General features: G+C 36.2%; 1 long non-coding RNA gene across 2 annotated transcripts; it reads left to right on the top strand.

Annotated features, from left to right (window-relative positions):
• Positions 1-2,139: 2,139 nt before the first annotated feature.
• On the top strand, positions 2,140-6,374 carry LOC131797492 (uncharacterized). 2 transcript variants are annotated; one of them, XR_010718320.1, is made up of 3 exons: positions 2,140-2,562; positions 3,577-4,275; positions 4,439-6,374. It is a non-coding gene; the product is annotated as an uncharacterized lncRNA (long non-coding RNA). The 2 variants fall into 2 exon arrangements; XR_010718319.1 differs by lacking the exon at positions 2,140-2,562 and adding an exon at positions 2,888-3,406.
• Positions 6,375-6,721: the final 347 nt, after the last annotated feature.

The raw sequence follows: 6,721 nt of genomic DNA on the forward strand, positions 1-6,721 counted from the left end.
AATCATGTCTAATGAAGACATTAAGTGTGCTGAAAAAAGAAAAGACGCCCCGCCTACGAGATAAGTTACGATTGGACCATATCGCTGATGTGTTATCTAATGACTAAAGCTAATTCAAAATAATAGTTGAAAAAAAAAACAGAGAAATAATGGGTGAAAAAAATTGCGATTTGAAAAGACTAGCAAACAACAAGAAAAAGAAACAAGCCTAGTTGAATGACTTATGGCGATTGCTCTTTCTTCAATCATCCCATTTTCTCCACCGTTTTCCAAGATTTCTATACATCAATCTTCAACACATTATCGTCACACATGATGTATCATATGTTTGAAAAGGAGTAGGTGAGCACAGATAGCCACACTTCACTATGACTCGTTGCAAAAGTAAGTCTCTCCTTCGCAAAAATATGAACGAGTCCTTTCATAAAAAAGGTTGCAGAAATCCTTGTACTGCTATTATAGCCTAACGGTCCATTTTCTCTATTGAAGAGAACTATACATAAGTCAACTTTTTATGACATAAGCTTTCCAGCCTCTCCCAGCTTGAAAGTTCATTCAACACACGTGGTACTGCGCGCTTTACCATCCGTTCACTCCAGCACCAGAGAGTTGACTCTGGATCGTCCACAAGTCCCAGTAAGTTAGTTGTATAAAGTCAGAACAGTGTTATACGTTTTGGGAATGTTATATTTGGTCCGAGTATTGCGGCTTGAATTACAAACCAAAGTCCATGGCAACCTACACTCTAGCTTAGCGAAGCTTCTCTTTGAACTTTTTCCAAAAAAATAAACCTCGGATGGCTGCACCACATGTCACACTGGGTGTAATGATATATTCGTGATCAAACTGGTGTGTGGGAATTACCTAGTTATCAAATACGGTATGATGTAATAAAGTATCTTTCAGCTGACACTAGGCAATTTTTTACGCCCTTACCCACGAATCTAAGCTGAGGCGCCGATGCACATTACTTACAGAGAGTCGCTCCCTCATTCAAATACTAAAGCACACTCTTCAAAACCTCATAATCTCTGGTATAAACCTCATGTAAGAAGCACCGTTCAGTCCTTCCCTTACAATGATTTAGGTTGCGTTTCTATTAGCCAATCTAAATCCTGATTTTCCTATCAACATACAATTTTGTGCTTCATCATGGACAAAACAAGTCTAAGACTGTAATCAGAGCGAACGATCTACCTCCGAAACTTGGATCGCACGGGTCGGTATATCACTTTTGATCCCGATTACGTGATGGACACTAGCGATTAACATGGTAGTTCAAAAAATGGGAAATGAGCCATTGACATTTCAAGTTAGCCCAGGTTCTTGCACACCGCTGTACTCCCCCAGAAATCTTTAGGATTATAGAAGTTGGACTTGAATGTTAAGAATAAAACGGAGAAGATGGAAATTCGCTAAGTTAATACCGTAAAAAGCAATTAATTTTTTTGCACGGCGTAAGCATCCTTCTGAACTGCAACATTTCTGTGAGTTTCTTATGCTTCTCAAGCATCATAAAAATGAGCAAGTCATTCATTTTCCTGATGTTTTTCCTTGTTTCTGTATTTTCTTTATCAAGTTCTTCCAGCAAGGAGTAAAAAGGCTGAAGGTAATCTACAAAAAACCGCCATCTTGTTTTATTCAGGCTGTTCAGTTGCTGTACGGATCGGTCTCTTTTCAGATTTTTGTTCCGACTGGCAAAAATATTCAAACAATCCGGACAGTCTAAATCCAAATATGCAGACCATTGTTGATTGCTGACCTTATTACAGCCTAGGTGATGTGCCAAGTTATTCCGAATGTGTGTTGGGGCGGATTCCGGTAACTTCCTTTGAAAATAGGGATTTGCTGCCGATTTAGAGTTGCTACTGTTTAATATTCCTTCCAAAGACCTGAATTTTGATATTTGTAATTTTTTTTAAAGAAGACCTTAAGATGTCTGTCTAGATTTGGAATACGTGGTTAGTCTTAACGTAAATCCTCTTGCGGAATCAAAAAACGCAGTTGTTGTGGTAACCAGCCATTAACAATAATCATTTCCCTCTGGGCAGCTCTGTGTTCCACTGTACCAAAGTCCTCCAAATCCCCAAGTTCATTCCAGGTTTCTGAATGTTGTCTCTTGAGGCCAGGATGCCAAAGCCCCGTGGCTTTTATTGACATTTGATTACAAATGTGTCGTCCAAAGTGAGTAAGAATTGGGCATATCATGAAAACAAAAAGGCTTGAGGTTGGTGACCAAAAAGAAAAAAGACAAAGACGAACAAACAAACAAACAAAAAGAGCTAAAAGGGCGAGCAACGCCATCAGAGAACCATAAACACACCACGTTGGTCGGTATTGGGCTTTAAAACGATGTTGGGGACGAACGGAGTCCAAAGCCGACAGTGTTGTCCTTTTAACGAAAAGTTTACACTTGTGCAGTTCATCCCACTTCTTTGGATGGAATTTCGAAGTTTATTGGATGACTTGGACAAAGCGTAATTGTATCGTCTGGTATCAATGGAAAGTCTCAAAAGTCTCTGAGGAAAAGTTACATGCATACCCGTGCAACATGTGCCTCAGGTAAGCAAATTGAAATTTTCGCACAACATGACAATGAAGAAGCTAACCCATTAAGATTTAAATTAGAAAATGATAGGTTATTTCCTTTAATTTATCGTGCAGGTGAATTCGAAGAGCAAAGTAATTGAAAGAAAAATCGTTCTAATCAATGCCTTATAGGACTTGTTATCTCGGCTGGGAATGCTGACGAACATACCAGAAAGTTATTTGCAAAATCTGTGGCTTGTTCACCATGAAAAATAATTCCAGATTCGTTGGTGTTAGGGGTATTACAAAGGCTCCCGCCTAAGTTTGCCATGGAGATTTAATATGCCAAATGGCTGTGATGATGAAAATGAGTGATTTTCATTTCATCAGGCACACAAGGATGAATTTTGTTGGGAACCTAAAGGCTCATAATGCAGTTTAGAGCATTTAGGATGCCTGTGACACTTGCCACCATTATGAAAATTTACAAAAACACTGACCAAGAATGTCACCAAAAAAGATTCCTTACAAGGGTGTTTCATCTGAAAATGGACTGCTTTTAATGAACAGAAGACCAAGAGTAAGAAAAAGGCAAAGTGGACCAAGAAAATACTTTGTGTATATGCATACATTGAAAGACAATATTTATTTGTTAATCCTTTGCCTTGCAACTATGGGCAAGGTTAGCCAAACTTGCATATTCTGCAAGTGTCTCTATTGTAATTTGATATATGTTTTCAATCCTTAAGTATTTTTCAAGAATGCTTTGCTGGAGGACTTTGAGGAAGGAGTGCACTCAATGAGTAGTCACTGTGGCTCCCCCTCCTTTGGGTTTCTTCTATAAACTTGTTTGGCCTCTGAAGCATAACTGTTTTAGGTACATGTACCTGATGTTAATGATGGCTGTGTTGAAGGTTTCTCAAATATCCTCTTTTCTGTTGATGTGCATCAAATATTGCTGGTGATCTCCATTCTGATTCACAGACATTTATTCAATGTCAATACCTTATGACTATCATTAATATTACTTTCTTTATTATTTAAAAGGAGAAGAGAAAATGTTTTGGATCATACTATGATGACTTGAGTGTTTTATCGGTCCCATCTGTTGTCTGAAGCAAGAAAGCAGGTGTAGGAGAAAAAGTTGCCATTCTGGATCAGTGTAGGTAGCTGAGCTAAAAGCATGATAATTAAGCTGCTACATGAAATACCTTTAGATCAGTCTTTTGGTCAGCTGGTGGTTTATATGCTTTCTCTCAGGTGAGAAGTACAGATTACTGTCTTTGTAAAGTGCATGCAGAGAATACACCTTTTCCAAACTTTGGGAATTTAGGATGTTGCACATGCATTCTTCCAATGATGATCTTACTGCCTGGTAATAAAAGTTCGGTTTCTTCCGCAACAAAATTTAGTATTGTTAGTAGACCATAAAAATGACTGCCACCTACATGCATCTCTAAAAGCATTCAATTTCAAAGTTTTCTTTGACTTGTGGACTTGGTATTGTATGCTGGGAGCTAAATTTAGCCAATGTAAATAAACTAACTGATTTAATGACTGACTATGACTTATGTTGCATTTTGTTGAATTGTGTTAATAGCTGAGTGGTTAATTTGCATCTTGCCTCCAAGTCAGCTTGTGTGTCAATTCCCTTTTATCCAAACAGTAAACCAAACAACACTACTAATTGTTATATTTACAGTTTTTTGGCAGCATTGTCCTGGCAATTATGGAAAAAAAATCAAGGTAAATTATGCAAACCATTGTTTTTTCCCTTTAAAATCTAAAATAAATTTAATCATACATAAGTTAGAGGGCATGTTTTATATTGCTAACATAATGTAACAAAAAGGCAGAAAACTTCTTTTTTGTAAAAATAATTGTATTCCATTAATTTTTTTTCTGGCAGTGAATGTGCTTAATTCCTATCATGAAGGATTTGATGAAATGGAGTAAAGTGACTGACAGGTTGTGATTTATTGATAAGCAATCCTGAAGACTGGGGTAAAAATATTGCTCACAGCTGATATTCAACTTTCAAGCATACTAACTTTAGTTAATGGCTTCTTTGTAATTCAATTCAAAATAAGAAAGTGTCCAATGCAATAAGTTGTTCGAATAAGAAACACAATGGCTGTCTTTAATCATTGGAAATTATGGTGGAGGCTTACATTTTGTATCTTAATATCAGTCTAAATAAAAAATAATGGTATTAAAGATGTTTTCACCCTAAGCAAATCCAAATAGAAAGTTATTCAAATTTTGCACCAAACTATGAGTTACTTTTTTTTTAAAATTTAGTTCAAATACATATTATATATATATATTTTTCTCTTTGTTTAAGTTAAAAAATCAGAAAAAATTTGAGTCAATTAGTTTGAGAATTAGTGCTAAGTTTGAACTTGTTATTACTTTTGTATGCTATATGTATATGTTCAGCAGGAAGTTACAATCAAACCAATATATGTTTCTCTTGATCATTTAATAGGTCTTTTATTAATGAATTATATAATGATATTGACTTTAATGAGGCTGCAATTGGTAATTTTGTCCAACAGATGGTTACAAAGTTCAATGAGTGATTTCAGTAAACTAAAATATGCCCAGGGTATCTCAGTTCACTTCCTTTTGAGCTTCAGTCTCAAATCAACAATTTGCATCTACTTTGTTACTTCAAAAGCTGCTGGTGAATTTATGCATACCTTTACCTTTCCAAACACAATAAGAGTTTGAAGAAACAGAATTCTATTCCCCTTATGCATCTGGTGTTATTTAATAATCCTTTATAAATCATTGTGGCCTTTTTATTCTAGGAACTGAGGCATCCTCATGAACATTACTGTGAATTCAACAACAGTTTGATTTATGTGTGGTTGAAACCTTTATCTTGACACCAGCTCAATTGTATGCCGTTATTTGCTATGGAAAATGAATGATTAATAAAGAGTTAATCAATTTCATTGACCAGCAACAGTCTTGGTAGCCATTGATTCCTTCTATCTTTTGTAACTGTTAACATGCTTTCATTTGTAAGGGCTTCATGATGGAATTGTTTGTGCTGTCCTCAATAGGTATTTAAAAAATTAGGCTTTCCTCAAAGTGCCAGGGTGTAGCAGTCAAATAATGGAACAAAATTCTTAATGTAATCAACAAAAATCATTAACATGAGCACATTGTTGGAATGCACAATGCTTTCTTTCCTTTTGTTGACTCATTTACTCCCTGAGTGATTGATATGTGACTTCTTCTTACAATTTCAAACTGTTCACAGAAGCTCACAAGAAATGAAAATGTGACAGATGAGAATTCTCAGCAGGAATACTGATATACCACCAAAATTAATAAATGAAAAATGTGGTGAGGAGGTTATTTAACAGTGTACATCATTAGCAGTTTGTGAATGTGTTAACTAGGAGGTTCGGTTGTGATGAGACATCGACAGGAAAGAAAGTACAGTATCACAATAATTTATTTTGATAATCACTGCTGAGGTGTGTGTGGGTGCTATTCCATTTAAAATGTACATTCCTGTACCCAGTCAAGAGGTTCTCTTGCCTCCATATATATGTGTGTGGCTCTTAACAGCTTCCACAGCTTTTCCTGGGTGATGTATATGGAATCAGTGAACAGATTGAAAAGATTGGTGTTGACACCTCTCTTTATCGTCTGCTAAAGGATTACAACATTGTGACAGGTGGGCTGTCACAATGCCTCTCTTTGAGTCCGTTGGAAATTAAATAATTAAGTATTATCGGCTGAGTTGATGACGTAAATTAGCCACCATAAAGAGTTTCAAAGCTGAAGTTTCGTGAAAATTTTAACGGACTGTAAATGGATAGCTAACAAGTGCGTATGTTTATTTGTACCCAATTCATTGACCAGCTCCCAGTTGGCTTGTTAGCTCAATTGGTAGAGCGCTGCACCGGTATCGCAGAGGTCATGGGTTCAAATCCCGTACGGGCCTGAATTTTTTTCAGGTCCTATTTACAACTACTAGTTTCAGTAGTGTTCTTAGCTGCGAGGATCTCCTAATTTCATCAAGTGCGTAAAATTTGTAGAATTTCAATTAGTATTAAATATATGTGACAACCTCTTGTTTTGAGATGAATTGATTCAATAAACATACCGAAAAAATGATCTCTCCTGGTATATGGATCGGTTAGTTTGATAATAAATCACCTGTATGATGGTC

This window comes from Pocillopora verrucosa, chromosome 1 (assembly GCF_036669915.1).
Source record: "Pocillopora verrucosa isolate sample1 chromosome 1, ASM3666991v2, whole genome shotgun sequence".
NCBI lineage: Eukaryota > Metazoa > Cnidaria > Anthozoa > Scleractinia > Pocilloporidae > Pocillopora > Pocillopora verrucosa.